The 23,451-nt window shown below is 41.3% G+C and overlaps 1 protein-coding gene across 1 annotated transcript in view; it reads left to right on the top strand.

Annotated features, from left to right (window-relative positions):
* The first annotated feature begins 1,180 nt into the window (after positions 1 to 1,180).
* GREM2 (gremlin 2, DAN family BMP antagonist) overlaps positions 1,181 to 23,451 on the top strand; it is a 39,785-nt gene continuing 17,514 nt past the window's right edge. The window contains exon 1 of the mRNA XM_076334187.1: positions 1,181 to 1,493. The gene's annotated coding sequence lies outside the window, so the exon portion shown is untranslated. The remainder of the gene's footprint in view (positions 1,494 to 23,451) is intronic.

The raw sequence follows: 23,451 nt of genomic DNA, 5'->3' as shown, positions 1-23,451 counted from the left end.
AGGATGAAAAACAGCATACAATTTTGTGGGAAAAAAGTTAATTAAATACCGAATCAATTAAAAATGTTATGGAGGTTACCGTTTAAAAATGTACGTGCTGCTGTCATGCAAGGGTATCTCTGCAATTCCATTCGCTGTTTCAAACGCTACAGTCTGCCAAATTTGGATAAATGTTGACTTTTAACGGCACCTGATGTACCAACAGGCATAGACGCTACTTAATTCAACAGCATCAGTTAAATGCAGGTCATTGCATTAAAATTAAGAGTGCATCTGTTATAACTGATCATTTTGTTCTCCCCAATTTTAAGAAGCAATTTTGCCAACATGTTTACTGGAAATATTACAACATCTTCCTGCACTGAGAAAACCCAAAGGGCCTATTTATCTGGTTCAGCTGTATTCTTGTTTAAACAGAGGGTCATACTGAAACCGAAGGATTGCCATTTTGCCCAGAAGACAGGTCTAAGATTTGACTTAAGACTACAGCACATCTGCAGGAGGGAGAAACCTTTTCCACAGGCCACTTAAGTCATCCTGAGCGGAAAGAATACCAACATCAAAGATGCACCAAGGAATGACAATCCCAGCCGCTGTGACTGAATAACCCTAGATTCAGGAAGAGGAGGCTTTGCATCCTGATTTTATTTTCTGTACATGCCATGATTTGACGTGTAGTTAACCAAGACAGGGCGAGGAACCCAAACAGTGTAAGAAAAGCTAACTAAACTCAGGCAAAGAATGCTTTGTCCTACTTCAGATTTAGCCCTCAGGTGATCAGGCGGTGCATGCTTTTAATTTTACCAGCTAGGGATATTTTTTAAAATGTTCAGAGAACAAACGCGTTTGAATATTGAGCGTGACACAAAATGTCATGAATGCTTAAAGTTGCAGGTCCTTCAGCCGAAGGAGGATGATGCGAAGGGAAGGAGCGTGTTTTGTCAGATCCAGGGTGAGAATGTCCCTGCATAAACAAAAGGCTCGGGATTGGACCTCGTATTAGGGAAAGGAGCGGGGGGGGGGGGGGGGAAGGGGGTTAGATCTGCCCACCAGGTTGCGAGGCCGGAGGCTGGCAGGGAGGAGCGGAGCCGCAGGCGAGCGGAGCGTGTGGGGCGGCGGAGGGGAGGCGGGCGGGGAGGCGGCGGGCGGGCGGGCGGGCAGGCTGGTGTGAGCTGTTTGGCCACCGGAGCCAATCGAAAGCTGGGGCTTGATCCTCTCCTCGGGCAGTGGCTGCGCGGAGTCAGTGCCGAGCTCCCCTCCGCCGCCGGGACCCGGCAAAGCCGCCTCGCTCTCTCCGCGCACCGCTCTCCCCCACTGAGCGCCTATGGGCATCTGCGACCAGCGAGGGCTTCGCACCACCGCCACCGGCAGCAGCGGCAGCAGCGGCAGCAGCGAGAGCGGGCGACGACCGCCACCCCGCTTCATCATCACCCCTAGGGATCTATAGCTGGCAGGACGGAGCGCGCCGCAGAGCCTTCCCCGCCTCCGCGCAGGTATGGGGCGGCCGGGGGGCGCCCGGCGTCCTGATCCGGCACCGCTTCTCTTGCGGCCGGCTCGCTCCCTTCCTCCTCCTCCCCTGCCCTCTTGCACTGACCGCCCCTCCGCGGGGCAGCGCTGCGGGGCCCGCGGGCGCGGTGGCGGTGGCAGCGCGGGGCCGCCCCGCGGCGCCTCCGCCCGCCGCAGCCCCGCCGGCGGCCCCGCCGCGCCGCACCGCACCCCTCGCGGGCGCCCGCCCTGCCCGTCCCCGCGCGGGGGTCCCCGCCGGCCGGAGCGCTGGCGGCGGCAGCCGGACGGCTCCGCGGGGGAGCAGCGCGTCCCGCGCCCGCGCTGCCCGCCCGTGGGGCGTTTCCAGGGGCGCGTAGCTAAATTACCGAGAGCCGGCCTCCGGCAGCGCCGGGGTCTCGGTGCGTTGCTCTGAGCGCCCTCGGAAGTTACCTTGAACGGCCGACTCCCTTTGGGTTCGAAGCGTCGTGCATCACGTCTCCACGCTCCCTCCCAAGCAAAAAACCGGAAAAAAGCCCCTAGTCTCGTGCTTGAAACCTGTGCCCCTTTGTACCTTTCTTTCTTTGCTTTGGGTTAATGGTGGTGTGTGGTTATGAAACCCCACGAGGGATCAGCTCCAAGAGCGAACAGCATTACTTTAAGTCCTGGGTTGGAAATATATATACGCGTATACGTACACCGGTTTTTTCCCCTTGCAAATGAGGATTATAATAGCGCGAACCCATGTCTGTCTCCCAAGGAGCTCCTGCTTGACTTTCTGCTAAAGCTAAGGAAATATTTGCACTTTCACAGGTCTTGCAGAATTCGAGTCACAGGTCTTACAAAAAATTGCAGTGGCATTTGGCTGAACAACTCTTATTTTTAGCATGCTATTGTGAAAGTGGTTATATAACTTTCGGTGGAGTTTTGAGGACAAAATTAACAGCTCATAACAAGTTAAACCTCTTTTTTCTCCAAAAGAGGAGAAATAAACTGAATGAAAGCCCGATGAGTAGAGTCAGGTGAACTTCAGCCTGACAAATGGCCGCGGTGGAGATGCCCAAAGGAAGAGCCCCAGGTTAAGAATCCCACAATCCTCCTGAGAATCGCAGAGCAGCAGGTGCAAGGCCGAGCAATGTCTACGCAGAGCCCCAATTAGCAAGCTGGTTATCAGGCCTCTTCAAGGCTAAACCAGGGAGAAATCAACATCACGTCAGAGTCTTGTCTTCCCACCGGTGCCTATACAATACAGATACTGTGTTCCCTTAGGGGCTTAGTTTGTTGCTTGAACTCCCAAGAAGTACACGCCGCCTGAAATATTTGCTTAGAATGCCTGATGTATTTTAACACAGATGCTTTGCTTGCTAAACTTGATGCTTAGTTCTCGGGCTGGCCTTTCCTCATCTCTTTCCAAAAGTTAAGGAAGAATAATAGTAGCCTAAGCTTTTAAAGAAACGCCCTGAGAAAATAATTGAATAGAAGTAAGGAACAGCAATCTGCTTATTACCGAGAGCCAGGACATCAGGGTTCTGTCTCAGTATTCAGGCTCTGAGCAAGGGACCTCTCTCTCTCACTTCTGTTACACAGTCCTCATGAACTGCCATCATCCAAGACGTGCAGTGAAGTCCTAATTCTAACCATTCGTGGGTGATTACTGTGAAGCTGAAGAGAGCAGACAGATTTGCTAAATCTCTGTTGTAGGATGAGTGAGAAACCTAGCAGGTCGAATTTTGCCTCGCATCTCTTGGGGCCCGCTGTTCGTGCAGAGCTCTTGTGCATGGGGAGGGGGTATGTTTGGTTACAGCGAGGTTTGCTCAGCCTTCCGTTGCAGCATGATAAGTAAGTGAAAGATGTGTCAGTGAAAAGCATCAGTAAGACCTCTGAAAGGGTGCCACAAAAATAAATGCCATTAACCCTAGATTTTGAGCTGACTGGTTTAGCCGACCTATTTACTTTTTATTTATCTTTCAAATAGACTGTGCTGTCATGAAACATGACTTTCAATGTGGAACAGAACAAAGGTATGAGAAGTTGAAGAATAAAGCTCAGGAGATTTTTGTTTCTTTCCATAGTATCAGGTGAAGGTGAAAATTAGTATCTGAATTGCCAACTGAACTGTATCGATAAATCTTGTCCTTTGGAAAATGCTTGGTGTCAGTCACCTTTTGTCAATGCTTATGAAAGTGTAAATCAAGTAGATCCAGATCATCCTCTTCTGTAATAAATAGTTTAGTCCTGCTGTGGTTTTGCTTGATAAATTTGGTAACTGGTAAATTCCAACGGCTCAATTTCATAGTTCTACATACACTACTACTAAATTCACATTGAAATAATTCTAGCTCAATTTACCGATTCCAAATTGGAATTTACCAGTTTCTGATGCTTGAGCTAGAATTATTTCAATGAGCAGTTCAAGTCGTTGAGCAAGAATTGAACAGTTCAAGTCACTGTGCAGATTTACTGTCATCCAAAGAGTCTCTTCAAGAGCAGCACAAAAAGGTCTTTCACTTCAGTCTCACAGATGCTCGTGGGTGTGGTTGTGCATTAGTGTTGTGGTTCGTGTCAGGAGCGTACTTTTGACGCCAGTCTTCCAGTTGTTCCCACTTACTGTCCATCTCCATATACCTCATGGTGGGCCAGCTGGATTCCTTTAGGATGAATCTAAATGAGAAGATGTGCTTGAGTCATTGCTGGAAATTCAGTCCGCGGGACCAGACCAGAGCTAGCCTGAAGTAATACCCTATAAAATGCACGTAAGTGTCGCTAGAAAGTCTTCCGCGCTTAACAGTTTTGCTCTGTGTGTCTGTTCCTGTTGGGCTGTGCTACCTGCTAACACAGACCCGGTCCATTTGCAGCAGACTAGTACTGATGCACCGCGGTTTGACGCCGAAACTAACCGTCTTTCCCAGGGGTGTGGGCTAGTCCCTGCTGCTTGCACCGTTGCCTACACATGTGTTACCAAGAAGCTCCTTCTCGCTCAGTGGGAGAGAGCAACCCTGCAACAAACTGTGGCTGCCCTACTTGTATATACACACACTGAGCTCTCTTCAGTGCTAAAAGAAGATGGCTGGGTTTTTTTTTTTTTTATAGTCTGGCATGTGATAGCGGACTACTTTTTGAGTGGGAACTTTGGATAACGCAGCCTTGTGCTTGGCTGGGGAATGTGAACACAGCAGTTGCGTTTAGGAAAGGACAACTGGTGCTTCTTCATGTTTGTTTGCCTGTCACTGGCTGTAGCCCTTCTGCATATAAAGGTTCACAAAGCTGTGTTTATGTTCCTCGTTGCATTTGGGAGTGGTGAGAAATGTTGGCTTGAAACTTAAAAACTGTCATTTAGAAAGCCTGCGCTGTGTTTCGTGGGTCCAGCATCTTGGTTGACTACATTTCCCATAACGCACTAGAAGTATTGCTTTGGAGGAAGAAGGCGTGCCTGTGGTGGCAGTTCTGGGTCCCAGCACTTGATGGGAAACATGCTCTGGCCCTGGAGTCCAGTTGCTGCAGGCAGGTGGGTATGTGCGATGCCCAGGGAGATGTGTAGAAACATCCACTTAAAACTTAAAGCTTCTGATTAAAAAATGTTAAAACACTTTTTTCTGCAGTTTTCACTCTAAAGCAGAAAACTTTTCAGTTCTCTTGTTTGGTAATTTGGCTGGCTTTTTGCAGTTTCATGTTTTTCTTTAGTTTGCTTTTTTTGGGCAAATTATTTTAAATAGAAAAATAGTTCTGTTAATTATAAATGGTTATCTTTTCTATGAAAGCATTTCTAACTAGAAAATATATTATTGGAGCAGTTAGCGATCAGATCCTTCTTACTCAGTAACAGAAGACAAGTAACAATGACAAGTAACAGTTGTCATTGCTGCAAAAATTGGGCTTCTTACCAACTCTTCAGTTTTACACACGTTTTCATGGGATCATGATGGAAATCATAGGGTTGCTTGTGTATAACATGAATGATACAAAGATCCTCTTTGGTCTGGATCACTGTGACTGCTCCAAGACTGCTTTTAGATCACAGAAAATGTGCTATTCGGAACAATAGGAACTGAAAAACAAGAGAGCTTTTCCTTTTCAGATGACTGTATTTCTATTGCTAGAGGTTGTCTATCCAACCCTTATTCCAATGCATAGCTGCTTTGTGGGGTGAAGTGTAGATTTTAACATGAGTTGTGTAGATTCTGGGTATATCAATTGAAACCGTGGCATTTCTTGTTCTCAGTGCATTAAGCCGTTTATTATCATTTTTTTAAGAAGATTTTTGAAGCCTGTTTCAGAAGGGGAAACAGACCATAAGAATCTGTCTTGCTCCAGGACGTTAAAACAGAGGGCAATCTGTCTTTCAATATCCAGTGTGATACAATCATGGCAACTTCAGTTGTAACCTGTCTTTGTCAAAAAGTCGTCGTACAGCATCTACTTTTCACATTCATTTTTTTCTCCTGGACGTAACCATGCTTATCTACGAGATTCTGTGTATTTTTTTTTCTGTTGTTGCTGTCTACATAATATCTGTAAGAGTTATAGTGGTATATTTTAGATTAGTCATAAAACTAAGGGGGATTTACTAAGGTCAGTTTTTCGTAGAGGCCACACTGCCATATAGAATTAGTTATACTGTAAACGTATGTTGTATATAGAAATATGCATGCTACTCCCTTTACTACAAGCTTCTTTATAGAAATAAAAAGGTAAATTTATCTCTCATTCCAGACAGTTTTAACATCGTTATTGTTTAGGAAGTGAGTATTTTAAGAAACCATAATTTGTAATGAAACTAAGAGGAAATTAAAACTGTGATACATTCAAATACAAGAAGTCTCATAAAGATTTCATTTCTGCCTATTTTGTGTTAAGGAAGTGGGAGAAGTAAAGTACGCTGGGAAAGGAAAATACATTATTTACCCTCCAAATTTCATTTTGGAACCAGTTTTTATTGAGTGTGATGGGCAATGCACAAATACAACATCAGACTGTGGGTTTAACAGCAATAAATCTTAAAAATTTCCTGAATTTTTAACTTCTCTTAAAACTTGGAAACAGCATTTGTACAGCTCATGCAGAACGCGTTGTTGACCTTGTCTTGTACAAACACTTGCTAGAGTTGGAAAACTGTATTGAGCTGGTGCTACGAGTGAACTAGCTGCCTTCCCTCATTTGTGTGCAGTTTTGTTGTGGATTCCAGCCATGTCTAGTCTATCCTATTACTCTGCTTAAGTGCTATTATGATAATACTAAACAGCCTGATATTCTACAGTAGTGCTAAAAAAAAAATAAACAGCATTGTAAAAATTCTGCATGACCATTTCTGGCATGAAACTGCAGGTTTTTTCCTGGTGCAAATCTCAGACCTAATCTCATTTCCAGTGAGGCCAAAACACTAGTTTGGCTTAGAGTTAAGCGGGATCCTGCCCATAAATCTGGCCAGTCTCCATACAGATAACATCTGGAAAGTTGTCATTTAAAAATATGTGGGAGAGCTTGGGATAGGGGTGTAAATAGTGGGTCAGAGCTTCTATCCAAAATGAAAACATCCCAGCTCTCAGATGTCAGACATCCTTGCTCTAGGCATGTTTTTTGTTATGATCCATCTATCGTTTGTCAGTTCCTGTTCCGTCAACATAATTTGGAGCTCAGTGTCCTTTGCGAGGAACAAGAGAAGGTTGACAGGCAAAGAAGGTGGGGAATATGTGAACATGTTGCATGACTTAATGGACACATCCAGTAAAGTGTCCTAATAAAGAGAGAGATGGCTATCGCTCGTATTTCGATTTAATTTGTTCTCTGGCTGACACCTTTCAGATGACTACACGCAATGGCTTTATACTAAGCATGTTTGTTGACTTTGGTCTATATTCTTCATTAATGAAGCCCATGGAAACTTTGCCTGATCCTTCAGTGAGAACAGCTTTTGCCGAGATATTCTTAAGAGTGAATGCTTACAAACTGAAACAAATTATAAGCACCTTGGATTCTGTGTAGGCAGGGAAAGATTGTTGATCTGCCTCTTTAATATTTCCGTTCCTTACTGAAGCTGAGCCTTAAGTAAAGTCATAGCTCAGAACTTGTGACTTCTTAAGGGTATCTGAAGCTGAAGATTGAAATGTCACATAAACTGATCATTAGGAAAATTTATCATTTTATTCAAAAATCACAGAAGATGATAGGTGAAAATAGCACCATTGTATGCTATTTTTGTTATATGTAATGTCCCTTTTTCTATAGGAGCCCTGAAGCAAGCAAGACAAGTGCACACGGTTGAAATTATGAGCTAGCTTCTGTCATCTGAAACTGTCTTGCTTTCAGGTTCCCAAAGTCCCTTCAGTCACTTACACAAAGTTATTCAACAGCTCAGTCTAGGTTTGGTTTTTTTTTTAGCTGTAAGACAAATCCCACCTTTGTCTACCATAAATTCCTCCCAAATGAAGAGAAGCTTTAAATACAAATTGTACCATAATAAATCCCATTTGGTTTTCTTTATCCGCTTTTTTTTTTTTTTACAGTCGTCTGCACTTGATGTTCTTTCTTCTTGAAGGAGCGCTGAAAAAGCTCCTTTACAAGCTACAGTCTACTGTTTTCTGAATTCTACATCCAAAACGCCAGTTGCTTTATCCTTCAACCCAGGTAGACTGCTTCCAGCTAGGAAAATATTTTTATGTTGGTGTTTCAATAGCTGACTTTAAAAGTATGATACATGCAAACACTATTTTGAATACCTATCAGAAATTGCCAATCTTCTCTTTATAAAAATAGCCTTGTTTTTTTCAGTATAAAATCTAATATTTTATAAAACTCAAGTTTCTTTGGAAACAAGTTTATTGTGTCATTCCAAGTTGAGCCTAGTTCTTTTCTGGACATATCTAAGGTTTCTTTAAAAGAAGGCTATGATATTACAGGAAGAATGTTACTCTTGTTTGCCAGAGAGCTTGTACTATGTTTACTATAATAAGATTAAAGGAAATTTGAAAGTCAACGCTAGCTCAGTGGGAAACTGATAAACACACATTGAACTTGCAGGAACACTCTGCCCAGTAGTATTAGGAAATTTATCACTATTTATTTAGCAGTTCAGACTTTATCCGACAAACAGATTTGTTGTCCATTTAAAACTATGCCAGACATTGAAAGACTTAACAATATGGATGTGATTTGTGGAATCTGAACTATTATTCTGGCATAGCCATCTCATGTGGCTTAGGATTGGGACTCTCATACCATAGACTCTCAAAATACGGAGTCTGTAGCTTATGGATCCTGTTGCGTTCCAAACTCTGTGGTTTGATTCCTGGCACTTCTGGTTAGGTCAACTATTATAGCCACAGTCATAAACAGTGATTTTCAGAATCTGAGCAAGCTAGACGAGGGTGTAGCTCCTTGGAAAAGTTATTCTGGAAGAGGCAAAACCAGCAATGTCTCTGGATCCATATCTGATATTGGCAGGCTCTACTGTTGAGAAGCAATGGCAGCCCAGTCTCGTATTTACTAATGTTTGTTTATTTGTGCCTTGGCCAATGTTTTAACTAGAGAGTGAATTCTGGAGCAAGAAAAGGCCATGGAGATGACTTTCCATTCCTAAGTACGTGTTAAGAGGTCATTTTTACATGGACACAAATGCTGCTTACAAATCAGTAGAACAGGATGAAGTAATTTTGCTATGAAATGCATACAGGAAACTTTTTTTGAAATATCAAGAGTAGAGGGGAATGCATAATCACAACGCGATACATAAGCTACTATTGTAAATGTTTTCGTCACCTCCAAAATGGCAGATATCTTGCAAAAGTGGGCAGCTACTCACTGTGTACTTCTGAGCACCAGAAAAGGCCAGTGGGCAATTCCCACCATGTGTTGGTAATTAGTAGGAACTGCAGGATGGAGTCAGTATTGGTTATGGAAACTACTGCTGTGAGCTGTTCATGCTGTGTATGGTAATACAATTATCTGATAAATAGGTGGTTAGGGAAATTACTTAATTTGTAAGCTGCTCTCGGCTTTGAAATTTCTTCGAAAAGAGCCTAAAAAGCAAGGATCACTCTTTGTATGAAATTTATGGATTTGGATGCTATCCATGAAGTCACCCCAAAATACTCATTTCTTCTCCTGTTCATGTAAGATGTGAATGTGAGCTGCTAGTCTGCTTCAGGATATTCAAGTCTGAAGAAATCTTTCTTATGCTGTTCAACACACTTGTGCTGAGGAGGAATAATCTCATTTCTCCTACATTCCTCTCCCACCCAAAATGATCTTTAAAGGTCTGTGGAATCCCTGGAAATGACCTTTCGGAGCCAGCTGAGTTATCATTTCATTATGGTCCATGCCTCTCTATTGTAACCACGGCCATAGTACAGTCCAGCAGGTTGTGGAGTCTCTGAGACTTCCAGCAACCATGGGAATTTTCGCTTTGGTTTTAGGTGGCCTGTTCAGACAGTGGAACTGCAAAGGCACAGGTGAGAAGTCCATACCAAGGGTTTACTGTCTCAAGGGAGACTGTTGTGTATCTATCTCCACTGGCAGTCCAGGCTTCAGGTCATGGAGGGGTGTGAGTTGTTCTGCAGATCTGTCCTGGGCAATTTCACCTGCAGATTGAAGAAATCTCTATCTTGATTTATCGTTAATTAAAACAGAATATTGCCTACTTGAACTCTTCTGCTTAGCTTCATCCACATAGATAGGCTACGATCAGAGTGCTTGCAGTTTGCTCCATTATATACAAATTGTAACTCAAGGCTGCGGCAAGTTGCCAGTTCATCTCCCCACTCGGACACCAGCTTCATTTACTCATATAAATAACTGGATAGCAGTCAAATGTGATTGACTTAAGCTGTTACGTTTTCTGAATGTGTAAAATATAGGGGGCTTGAGATGCTAATGCCGTGCTTGTTTGGTTTTTTTTTTTCCCCACACTGAAATTTAGGTGTATTTGTTGAGAATATTGAAATGTATTTGTCATTGTATTTATCATGGGTTTAGATTTATCTTTACTGTTTACAGGACAACACAAAATCAGTTGCTTTTTATTGTCATATCAGAATATGCATGGTTAGATTTATATTAATTAGAGAGGCTTAGTTTCTCAATAAAAGTGAACTGTAATTTAAGATACTTTGGTTACGAAGTGCTCCAGATTAGATTTTTGTCCCCCAAGATACTTATTTTTCCTTTAAAAACATTTGAAAACTGGCTTATTTTACCACGATTAAGGCTGATGCCTTAATTTGGGCATCAAATGCACTATAACTTTTGAACTTCTAGATGCGTGATACAAATTGCTAACACATATAGCAGTTAGTCAGATAGCAATGCCGGTGGAATTTTTTGGGTGACAGTCATGCTTCAGTTTTGCTTTTAAATAAGTACTGTCTTCTTGCTAATGGTAAACCTTTCCTAAAGCTTCTGTGTTGGCCTTTTGCTTTTGTCGCATGACCAATTTCTTTGAGGTGGCAGAATCTAAAAGTCTCTTAAAAGTGTTAATGGTCCGGTGAGTATTCCTGCTTTGTTACGCTGCCTATGGCTATGCCTATGGTGTAACTTTAGCTAGGCATAGGTCTAAACTTGTGCTGAAAGGGTCATCCTGGCCTTGGCTCTGCTCCGGGCCACTAGGTCGTGTCTTAATTCTGTTACAGACTTTCTTTGTGCCATCTGGCATGTCTAAAATGGTACACTCAGCATCGATGGGAAACTGGCTCAGAAATTGTGCTGTGAATGTTGACGTTAAGTGTTCAAAACACCGTATGTCCTCCAGCTGACAATGTTCATAGGTGCAGACTCCTTGCATGGTGTCTTGAAAACCCTGTTAGTACTGGATGGCCTTAGCATTCTAGATAGACAGGCTCAGCTGCTAAGCGTGGAAAATCTTTGAATAAGGTTGCTATTTAAGAGACAGCCCAAAGACCAGCATTCCCAAATTTTCTGAACAATGACACGGGCGTGAGGTGGTGAGACACTGGAACAGGTTGCCTATAGAAGCTGTGTATGTTCCATCACTGGAAGTGTTCAGGGTTAGTTTGGACAGGACTTTGAGCAACCTGATCTAGTGAAAGATGTCCCTGCCCATGGCAGGGGGGTTGGACTGGATGATCTTTAAAGGTCCCTTCCAACCCAAACCATTCTGTGATTCTATGATTGTATAATGCTGTCATTGTTTGAACAGAACTTTATGGGTTGCTTTACAGGCTGTAAAAACTGTTGCTGTCATTGAACAGTTTTAAAAAAAAATGTATTAAAGGCTAAAATGCTTCTACTATAAACTGCTTATTACAGTGTGATATATGTGTATGTAAACAAATACAAATAGTAGGTAAAAGAGGTAGCCATGACCTTATGTGTGGATGCAAAAAATTTGATGTTTTGCTTTACTGCAAAGCCTCTAAGGATGTGAATGCTAATGCAGATTTGCATACACTGAATTAAATCAATTCCCACACAGAGGAGTAGAACAGCATATTACTTCAAGACAATGGAAAAATACTTTTATACTTTAAAAAAATGGCACTGTTAAGCATGCCTTCTAGGTAGTGGGAATTTCTGCCCATTGTGTATTGCTCTGCTATCTTCATTATTTAACATTTCTAACCTGGGACATCCAAAGCTTTTGTTTACGGTTTACACAAGGTCATCCATAGCTGTAAAATATTTTTTTACTGTAGTAAAAGAAAGAGACAACAACAGCTAATTGCCCTTGCGCTTTTCTCTTTTGAAGCAGCGTATCTAAATCCAAGTACTGTAAAGTAGGGAAGAGAGGATTTCCTTCTGATGAACTGAATTCTTCCATACATAGATTGTTCTGGAACATTTCAGTTATACTTTTACTCTATATGATTTTGGGGGTGGTTCTGAGTTAACATCACAGTTAAATGGTAACTTTCAAAACAGTTATGTAAATACTTAGGTTTTATGATAAAACTCATATAATTTAATTCTGGAATTATTCCATCAGTTTTTCTGACTTGCATATATTATAAAGGTCAGAATTAATTTCAAATTTGAGTTAAACTAGCCTAGGTACTTTAAGATATGGAGTTACCCTATCAAAGATATGTCCACTAAAGAGTTGACATTAACACTTCTGAACTTCATTCTTTAAGAGTCACCTTATTTATAGCAAGATAAATGCACTTTCAGCTCTAATTGCACAGAGCGGCAAAAACATTTTTTGGATGGCCTAAGTAATCTAAAATATGTCTTATCTGGGAAACCTCAGAGGATCTATTTATTCAAGAAGTTAGGAAAATTTAAGGGATGTATACTTACAGCCTGGATTTCAGAACATACAACTGCTGCTTGCACATTTTAGGAGGACTCTTAATTTCTTTTAATTAAATAGAATGTTTTAATCATCATAAGCTATGGTTTCACAGAGTTTATAGGACAGATATCATGCCATGCTAGAAATATATATAAGAACTTGAAAAGTATATTCAAGAAGAAAATCCAAACAGATTAATGCTTTTATGTAACTGAAAAAAAGAAAAATGCAAATCGTGACAGAAGTGAAAAGTGAGCTAAGCTTTTCAGTCATCTGTCAGTTTTAACTACAAGTTAAATTCCAAACTGTTTATGGCTTCAGAGCGTGTGTGAGGGAGTTTAACAAGTGTTTTGGTTTTTTTAACCACTTTTAGGATTTTTTTTATTCATTATAAACTATTCCCCTCACTCATTCCTTGTTTTTTTAAAAATATTTTTAAATGGAAATTTAACACATTTCCTAAGAAATACTTACAAAGTGCATCTTTACTGTAAGATATCTGGCTGTAAGCTAACAATCTCTTAGGATATAATCCTCTTCTAGGAGTTTATACATACAACTTGCTGCTGTTAAGGCTTTTCATCAAGAAGTCAAATGGGATCTATTCCTCCGTAGGCTTCCCTGGTTAGCATATGTGAGGGAACTCACGTCTAACGGCTAGTAGATTTTATGTTGTGTAACCTTTGCAAGTATTCATTGCATATTAACAGATAAAATTACTTATTCACTATTGACTTATCTTTGAGGGATGGTTTACTTTGTCACTATTTAGTCATCTTCGTGCTATGTTGAGACAGCAGTCTCTCTCCAAATCATCCTGTGGCATGCAACTATTTCCCTCATATAAAGTCGTAGTTAGAGGTCTGCAGAAGGAATGTGCAGGAGAAAAGGGAGAAAGACAAATGTTGGCATGTTTTTGAATCTGCACTTAAAACAGCAATCATTGGTGTCTGCGAAGAGGAAGGTTATACATTTGTAGCTTTTGCTTGCTCCTGTTTATTGGGCTGCTCTCCAGGACATACTAGGAGTGTGGGGAGAGAAAGGCTAAGTATTTAGCCATTTCTTCTTTCACTGTTTTTGCTCATAGGATTGTGTTATTTTGCCCCACTAAAAAAACCACGAATCAAGAACCACTGTGACATTGCCACTCTGTCTGGGTCACCTTCTCATATCATCTTACCCTTTACTTAAAATATGCCTGTTAGCCCAACCTTGCTTAGATATGTGACTTGCAATAAAACCTTGACACATGCATAAGTTAATGAAAGGAGCTTTTTGCTTTTATTCTAGATATTTCAGCACAGTCTCTGAGTAACTTAAGAATCTAAATGTATCTGGCCCCTCTGGCACTGCTTAGATATGTGGAGGGTAAAAGTAGCCTTTGCCTTCTTTCCTTCCACCTATTTTCACTATGCAAAAGACTGGCCTATTATGAAGGTCAAATGAATTCTACAAATAACAATGTCTAGAGTGCTAGTTTGGGAACATGGAGCCACAAACTTTTTGTTTCATGTTGGGCAGCTCACCTAAACCTCTATCTTAGAGTGCTCAGACTTTCCTCCGCTTAGCATTACAAAGAATTTTGCAGCGTCCTCGCTCAGTATGTGAAGCTGTGAAGATAGATTAAGCTGACAGAGTCTGGACTTGATAAGCCTTGCGGGGAAGCAGAAGAGTAATAGCTAAGGTAAACTGTTTTGTGGTAACCTGCCTACGTGGCTTCCAAACAAATTGAAGCGCTCTGTGAACTGAGCTGCAAAGTATTATGGAAGTGCAAGTCCTGATTTTCCAAAGCAGCTGCTTTTGAATGTGGAACTGAGCAACCTAAACAATTCAGTAGAGGCATCATCATAAGGATTGTTGAAGAACATAAAAATTAGATGACCGGCATCAGGAATTCCCATAGGTGAGGCAGACACCTGCATTCTTTGTGCTGTCAACAGGGAGAGTTTGGGGATTAGGCTTATGGTGTACATAAGTCGGTGTGCTGAGGTGGGGAATTATTAAACTTCGGGTAATACTGAAGAAATTAGTGTTTCCAAAACCCTGCCTCTCACGAGTGCAGGCTCCCACAGAAGTGCTGGGGAAAAAAGGCGGAAGAAAGATTAAGAAATGCTGCAAAATGCTTCTTAATGCTCCCATCTTTGGATGTATCTGCTGAGAATTTCCCTCTGTAAGGAAAAAGGTGCAACTGAAGGCTGGGGAGGATCACTATGAGGTTGAATGCATAGGCTAAATTACACTCTGCAACTAAAGGTGATAAAATCCTCAGAGCTATAAGAAGATGTAATTAGATCCAAAGTACAGCTAGACACATTTTACCCCCTCCCCTCGACTGTCAAACCCCTATATAGGGAATGGCCCCTGGTGCCAGTAGCCAGAATGTCACTGTTCAGAGCTGGTGAGCCTTTCAGAGGCCATTGGGATTTCCCAGATGCTTTTGAGGATCACTGAACATGATTTTACTTCAAGATGAGAAAGTCCTGTATAACAACCAATTTTGCCTGTCCAAAGTTCAGTTGGGAGCTGTGCACGCAAAGCAACACAGATACTGAATTCTTCATTGATACTGTATTAGTGTTGCATGAGGAGAGATTAGGATCAGCCCTTCTTTGCTTAAATGATTTGCCTGGTACAGCCAATTGGCAGTAACTAGGTCCTTCCAGCCAGGAAACTGTACCAAACAAGACACTTGTGTTACGAAGCCTACAATTAATGCACACATTGTGGGAAAGTTACCATTAGCTTCAGAAAAATAGTTATTTGTCATCGTTGCCAAAACTGAACCTAATGACTTCAGATGGTCTGGTATCTCCGAAGTAAACCTTAATCAGATCTTAATTTGGTTCAAGCCAGGAGTGTAAATCAATGGGGTACGGGGTGATTCCAATTACACTTCCATATTTCTCGCTTTAGAATTTATGGCAGTCATGCAATGAAAAAGTCCTCATTTCTTTACATTCCCCCCCCCCCCAAAGTTGCATTACAGCTCTTTCTCCCTCTTCCCTTACCTCAATATTTTACCCACAATGGTCTTCCATTAAGTTCTTACTAGATCCCGAGACCTAAGGTTGTGAAAAAAGAGAACAGTAGGAGCTAATTAACTGTGGCATGTTGATATTTAATTATTGTAGGCTCAAACTTCTTAGAAAGGCATGTAATGGGAGACTGAACCATTCTTGGATGTCCCATGTGAGCCTGCTGGGCAGCTCTGCTAAATTGCAAAAGCAAGAAAAAGCAGAAAGCAGAAAAGTTGGGGTTACCATTGGCTTACAGAATTATGCTGGCCTGGACATCTTTAAAAAGGGGGAAATCGTTCAGCCTTATAGACACTTTTGGGGGATACCTTTTTAGCCGTAGTTTATAGAACCTGTTCAGATACTGGTGCTCTTGTAAAGCCAAGGGTTCCTGTAGCCCAGACTGGGACTAACTAGGCTAGATTTATTTGGTGTGTTACACTAGGCAGAAAACAGAGGTTTGTGGAGTTTTCTCTTCCCTCGTCCTTTTTTTCCCCTTTATAGCCAGATGAAATTTAATTAATTAAAAGTAAAATACAATTTAAAATATGCAAAATAACTAAAGAAGAAGAATGATACTAAGTAGAAATGAAAAATAGTTTGTGTTGGAATTACAATATATTCCAAGAACATAAATGTTGTTAATCTATTGTTTTAAATTACTTTCTGGTAAACATTTTTGGTGTGGTTGGCTTTTTTCATTTGTCAGCTGTCACAATAATTTATCTGTAAGCATTTGCCGATTACTTCAAACTGATCAAGTATTTTTAATGGCAGTACTTTTTTTGCCCACCTGAACTATGTGGAATATCAGTGAGTCTACCTGAAGACAGATCCTTGCCTGGTCTAAATGACTGTATATTTTAAAACTCAAGGATTCTGTGTTGATATTCCCACAGAGTAAAATTACTGGCTCCATTGAATGAAAATATTATTTTTTTTTTCTATTCACTTTAATGAAGTCAGTATTTGTCAGATAAATCCTCTGAAATAGTTTTTAAATACATACTTGCAGAGAATCCTCCCTCCCTCCATATTTTTTTCCCTGAGCTTACTGAACACAGTGAAAAGGTGTGTGGGGCTTCTTGTTGGTAGAAAACATTGCAGTATTGCCTAGTGCATGAAGCTGCCTAGTGCAGCTTCTTCTCATCCTCTGCTGTATTAATCTGTTTCAGGATTCTGTCTTGTGTTAAACTTTCGTTTTGTTTCAATCCTACGGTAATTCCTTGGCAATGAGTGATGTACTTTTTATTAGAATCTGAACATAGATATATCCACTTGATGCATGCTTTGCATTGGGTTACAAGAGAGTATAAATGTAGCATTGGTTTAAAAAACATACCAGAGCAACTGGCTTCGCTCAGGAATAGCAGTACTAAGAGGAATTGTATAATAGTTACTAAATAACAGTACATAAATAATAATAAGAGTAAATAATAGTAAACAAATAACCGATATTGGTGTTGTAAGTTGCTCTTAGGTGAATGACTCTTTCCTGGCTTTCAGGAAACTACACACTGCAAAATCACCCCACATCTTTAATGTAATCAGAAATATTAGACTACATCTAGGTAGGGGAGCAGTTCCTCACAGGAAAAATGTTGAGGAGATGCCTTTGCTCTGTAGGCTAATTTTAAGAATTGGCAACAGTCAGTAAATCAAATTTCAAAACTTATCTCAATTTTGGGAGTATAAAGAAGGCAGATGGGAAACTAGAATTTTATTCCAGTGTGTGTTCAGTTTCTGTTTGAGGGCAATTTCATTTATTTATTTGTTGTGCTTTGTGGGAAAGGGAGGGTTGGAGAGTGGATACATCTTCACAGGGTATTGCTGTGCTTGTAGGACAAATACTATAGCTTTATGATGACAGCTGTTGACAAACTATTCCACACCTGTTAATTACAGGTATTACGAATAGAGAGGAATTTGCTGTCACAAGGACAATACAGATGTTTTGGTCTGTGCAAACCTCTGTGGTTTGCCTCAGATCTTCGAGGACATGGTTGTTTCTGGGCCTGTTCTGCCGTCCTGAGGCCTCTGGGTGAGAAGCCACTCAGCTGCCCCATTCGGTTTCTGGTCGTGGACTTTGGTTGCTCCATCAGCTGGTGCAGTAGTGCCATCGCCCACCTTCTAGTTCAATGTCACTCTGGCTCCAAAGGGCCCGGGAGGAAAAAGCATGATACGGCACAATATTGGCATGATACCGTCTACCCACACTGGCTAATTAAGCAGTTTTGACTTCTCTGCCTTGAAATCAGTCCTCAAAGATGGTTTAAAACTGTGCCCAAATTAGCCTTATGTGGAAAATGGGGTGTGTGTGTGTGTGTGTGTGTGTGTGTGTGTGTGTGTTTTATGGGTATTTAAATATGCTTTAAGAACCTGACTTATTTTCTAATGATTTAAAAATGACATTCATCTTCTTCAACAAATAAACTAGGCAATGTTTCCTCTAAATAACTTAAATTTTGGAAAACCCAAGACATTCTACAGAATCTTGAGTCCTGGCCTCTTTTGCCAACAGAGGAGCATTAAACAAATGTTACGTATTCTGCCTACAGCAAAAGAAATCAAACCAAGTCTTTAATTCTGAAAGCATCTGATAGTATCTGCGTTATAAACCTGGTAGGTTCACAATTAGCAGATTGCAGTGTGTTAAACATAAGGCTGGCTTTGAGTAGCGGTTTAGTGACCCCATAGCAAATGTACCTTAAGCTGTACTGCAAAAAGAATGATGATTTCTTTCTGTGATAGCTAGCACAAAACCTAAAAGCCTAGGAAGATAAGAAGAGAAAAGACATGACAGAAAACTAGGCAAAAAACTATTAAAAAGATGGTTCTTTGGAGAACAGGAATTGTTCTATATAATATATATGTATGTCTGTTTACTTAAAAGGGAATTAAAGGGACTTTGTGAAGTCATCTGGCTCATCTCCTGGTTGTTAGGATCCATTTTATCTAACGTAATCCATGGCAGATGTGATTTTTTTTTTTCCTTTTGCATCACTGTCTCCGTAATAGTTCTGATGACGAGTGTACAAACTTAGGCAAATCAATTCCAATGCCTCACTATTTGTATCATGGTGTTTGCTAATAGGAATATTGTCTGAAATCTTATTTGCTGACATCATTGCATTTGCATCCACGAAGAGTAAAGACATATTGTTTCACTCTTTGCAATAGCCTTTTATGCATTTGAAAGCTATTAACATCACTCCTCTGGTCTTTGCTTCTTTGTATTAAAGATCCCTGATTTCTGCAATCTTGCCACACTGAGTTATGGTTTCTGTGTATATAAATGTTCTTGTTTTCCTTCCTTGCCTCGCCTCTAGAAATCTTCATGGCTTTCCTGAAGTGTGGTGCCCAGAACTGGCTCATAAGCTACTACTTTCTATTCTGTATTTGTGCAGCCATGTTTTCAAGTCCAAAAATAGAGCCTTGATTTGTTCTTAATGTCCTCAGCGTACCATCAGCAAAGTGTGGTGGGCATCATAGATCTGATGGGGTTTTTTTTGAGATTTGCATATAAGTTGGGTTAGCTTCTGCTTTTGGGTTTTTTTAAATTTCCAGGTGCTGAGGAGTCTCTTGTTCTACTGTGGGACATGTTGGGACAGACGGGTTACTGTGACGACCATTGTGAAAGACATCAATGCACTTTTGGGGGGGGATGTGTATGGAAGCTGATTTAACAAAAAGCTGTCAGTGAAGTACAGAGCCTAAGGCTTCCTTTAAGAGGAAGAAGTATTACTTGAGGCGGTTGATTAAAAATAAGAGCTATACATTTGAGATGGCAGACCGCTTTCCCTGTTTAAATGCCATCTGATCCAAACTGAAAACTTAACTCAACCTTGATACAATTTCCATCTCTTAATTTTAATTACAAGTGGGTAGGGTGTGTTCCCTGATGCTTTTGACTGGCTGGTGTGTAGGGTATGTTACCACGCTTTTCTTCTGAGGTCTGGTAACTTCAACAGGCTTTTGGGCCTGAATACAGAAAGCCAATTAAGTGTTTGCTTAACTTCTACGGTGTTAGTTTAAAGCTGTCCTCTCTTAATCAGAGTCCTAATTACTAAAATGGTGTGAGCTCATACCTGTATGAGAGCTTAGTCCTGTCTGTTGACCAGTAATTATATTATATTTATGCATGCATGCAGCTGTAGTTAACTGGAGAACATTAGCCCACATGGTACTGAAAATCATCCGGGCTTTTGGAGAATGAAGATGCCTTCGTTCAATAACAAAGAGAAGCTTAATGCACAGGTTCTGTGCATAAGCTTGTGCCCTTTGGATGGCTAGTCGCTGTGCTGTTTGTACCCGTTAACTGGGTGGCAGAGATACAAGCTAGTGCTCTTCGGCATTGAAGGCTTCACCTTAGACCCTGACTGGTCAGATGCTGTTTCAGCCTTCTGCTGAATGAGTGCTCCTGAAAACTTGTCTCCTGTTTTTCTCGTTCATGCATTAGCATCATCACTCCGTTTCTTACCATGTCATGTGCATGCACAACTTATGCTTTTGCCTAATGAGGGCAAAAAGCCGTGTGAATTCAATAGCCAGAACAAGTGACCAACTTTTGTTACGGTTCCGGTGCTCTGTTCTGAAAAGGGGGTTGGACAAATACTTGCTTTCAAATTATGTTATTACTTCTGATAGATTTTTTTTTCAGGTTATTAACCAGCAGATTGGTTCTGTCTCATGAGCATTTTTGGCTCATCTGTTACCTGGAAAGAGAACGGAAAGCTATTTCCTCCAACTTCTTTCACCAAACCACATTACTTGTTTGTTTGTTTGTTTGTTCTTAAATTCAGGTTTGCTTAATTTTGCAATGCACTAATTGCATAGGTACTTAGCATCTTCGCACAAAGGAAGAAGAGCCACCTTGCCACAATCTTCAGTGCTAGATTCTGGATCAGGTGTGGAGAATCCAGCAAGGGTAGGTGTTAGGGCAGGGAGGGTGAGGGGGGCATATGACTAATGGAGACAGAGTGAAGTAGAAGGCATCAGTGCTTCATATATCATGTAGACTATTCCTATGCAGTCTAACCAGTGGTTGTGTTTAATCACTTAAAACCCCAAAGCCTTGGTGGAAGAAACCTTTGCACTTACAAGGCAAGACTCAAAAGTCAGACAGCAGGATGCAGCAGTTAGAGTACATTTTCATGCTTCTTTTTCCATGTTTAATATTTCGTTTTGCACTACAGTTGCAGAGCACATTTTCAAGATAAGATAAAAGATCCTTTTTTTAAGTACCCCACATCCATTGAGGACTTGAGATAAATGGTGCATACCTCTTTTGGAAATCTAATCATAAGTAAGAGCTGTAATGTTTAAGACACTTGCGAAAAACGAGTCCTTGTGTCTGTAGAGCAGAATGAGGTTCTGGCGGAAAGTTGGTTGCCTCAGCAGATGTGCCTGGTGCCTGTTTGAATACCCCACATCTCTCACCTGGCTTCCAGTGGCCACTGTGGAGGAGTATGCATCTCCCATAGGGTCTATCTCTGATGTGCCAGCCTATACAAACATCTTGGATGCCCTTGGGCATCTGAAATGGTACTACTCATCACATTCTATTATTATTATTATTATTATTATTATTATTATTATTATTATTATTTTATTTCCTCTCACTGCTGTGGTACAGACTGTAGTCCTAACACCAAGCCATTTAGATATAAGGACCATGCATCTCATACAGGAAGCAAAAGCATGCAGTTCTGTCAGTCAACGCCACCTTTATCAGCCACACCCTTCCAGTTACATTAGCCTCCTCCACCCTGAAACAGGTAAGTTGGGTGACAGCGTTCCCAGGCCCCAGTTTGGAAGGAGTATCAGGGTGTGGCTTCGCAGCTGGTTGAAGGCAGCCTGCCTGTAGGTTGGTACTGGCGGGGCAGAGCAGCCCCGTGCTGGCACGGGGGCCCCGGCGGCACTACTGATCCTTCAGGCAGCTGGAAAGCCGTCCGGCAAAACAAAAAAAAATACCTTTTCAGCTGGATCAGCAAACTTGTCTTGCTGACTGTGTGGCTGCATGGTTGTTAGTACTGGCACAGAGTGACCGAGGAGAGTGTGTGTGTGTGTGTGTGTGTGTGTCAGTGTGTGCACGCATGCTTGTGTGCTGGGTGGGGGAAAGGTGGTGCCAGTGGGGGCCAGGAGCAGGGGGACTGTGGCTCACAGTTTAAATGAATCAAACTGCACCCTGGACTGGGTGACAGCATGAGGTGATTTAAGCGTTATCTCAGAGGGGCATGGGTTGCAATTAGAAATACATCCAGCTGACATTAATTGCTGGTTTGGTTATTTCTCAGGGTCAGATATAGAGTTTTCTCTGTGCCATTACTTTACCTGAAAGTGGAGTTGCGCTATTCTACAGTGAGTATATATAACTGGGATATATATTTGAACTCACATCCTCCAGGATTCTTATCAGAATGTTAAATTGAGAGAAAAAGGCATAGGTTTTAATTCTTTTGGTCTGTGATTATTTTCATTTGGATTCAAAAACCTGGGACAAATGACCTTCTTAATGTGTTGATAAAATTCAGGAAGCTTAAATCAGGACCTCACCCTCCACATCACAAAGCCTGATCACAGAAAAATAATGCTGGGTTTGGTATTATTCCCTTTAGGTCCAGGAATTTTATGTTTATTCCCTACTTAATAACCCAGCTTTAACAGAAAGTATGGGTAATGCCTCTTTGTGCTTTCCACTTTCCCACTAGCCTTTTCTGCAGTTTTTAGAGGGGTTTTTTTGCAGTGTGGGGGGAATGTGAGTTGAATTATCTCCAGTTCATGTAGGTACTGAAACTCTGAGCTTATGTTCATAAATGGGGAAGATCTTGTTGCAAAGCTGGTTACAAGAAAGATAAGTAGCGTGCCCCATTGGCTAAATTTTTGGATGACTGGTAGTAGTTAATGCTGTTCGTCTTCCACTCAGTGGTGTTGGTTGGGTGTATGTGAAACACACGTGACAAAGCAGGACAGTCGGGGAGCTGCTGAGTGGCTCCCAAGCTTTGTCTGCCTTCTGTGTGAATGGCAGCAGGCAGCATTACCACCTACCCAGTCGTACGTCTGGGCACCCTACAGAGGCACCGGTGTATAGACACGTAAGCAATGTCACAGTCCAAAATGAAACTGGAGGCTTTGTAGGTGTGGGAACAGAAGTTTTCTGGATTGCTCACATTGATTCAAGTGACATGTATGTCCCTGTCACCTATTTCTAAAGTGTCTCTAAATCTCATCTCTGGTTTCTGTTAGATGCTTTGCCATGGATTTGGCAAGCAGCTTTAAACAAATAATATTTTTTTTGAGGGGGGTGGAGAATAGTCATAGAGAGGACCTTGTTAAAGCCATGGTATCTAGATGAGCTCTTTATGTCTTCTGTACAGTTATGCTGTAAATCCACTCAGTAGCTTGCCTTCTTAGGTCTGTTTCTATTAATTCAAATGCGCCTCTCTTGCTTCCTTTCCTGTTCAAGTCTGCAGTGCCATTGCATATTCTGCTTAAACCATACAGTTTAATGATTTAATTCTCACTCCTTTTTTCTTTTTAGATAAGCTTAAGAATCCTCCCCTTTAGCCTTATAACAAATAGATAGATATGAAATTGTGCACTTGCTCTGATACAGCCTTTTATGTCATTCATACTGTAAAATAAGAGTTTGATTTTGGGGGCGGGAAGGAAGAAAAAAACCCCACAAATGTGCCCTGCGTTTTTAATGAGCAG

This window comes from Aptenodytes patagonicus, chromosome 3, assembly GCF_965638725.1.
Source record: "Aptenodytes patagonicus chromosome 3, bAptPat1.pri.cur, whole genome shotgun sequence".
Lineage (NCBI taxonomy): Eukaryota > Metazoa > Chordata > Aves > Sphenisciformes > Spheniscidae > Aptenodytes > Aptenodytes patagonicus.
Note: the sequence above shows the minus strand (reverse complement) of the source record. Positions and strands in the feature narration are given on the sequence as shown.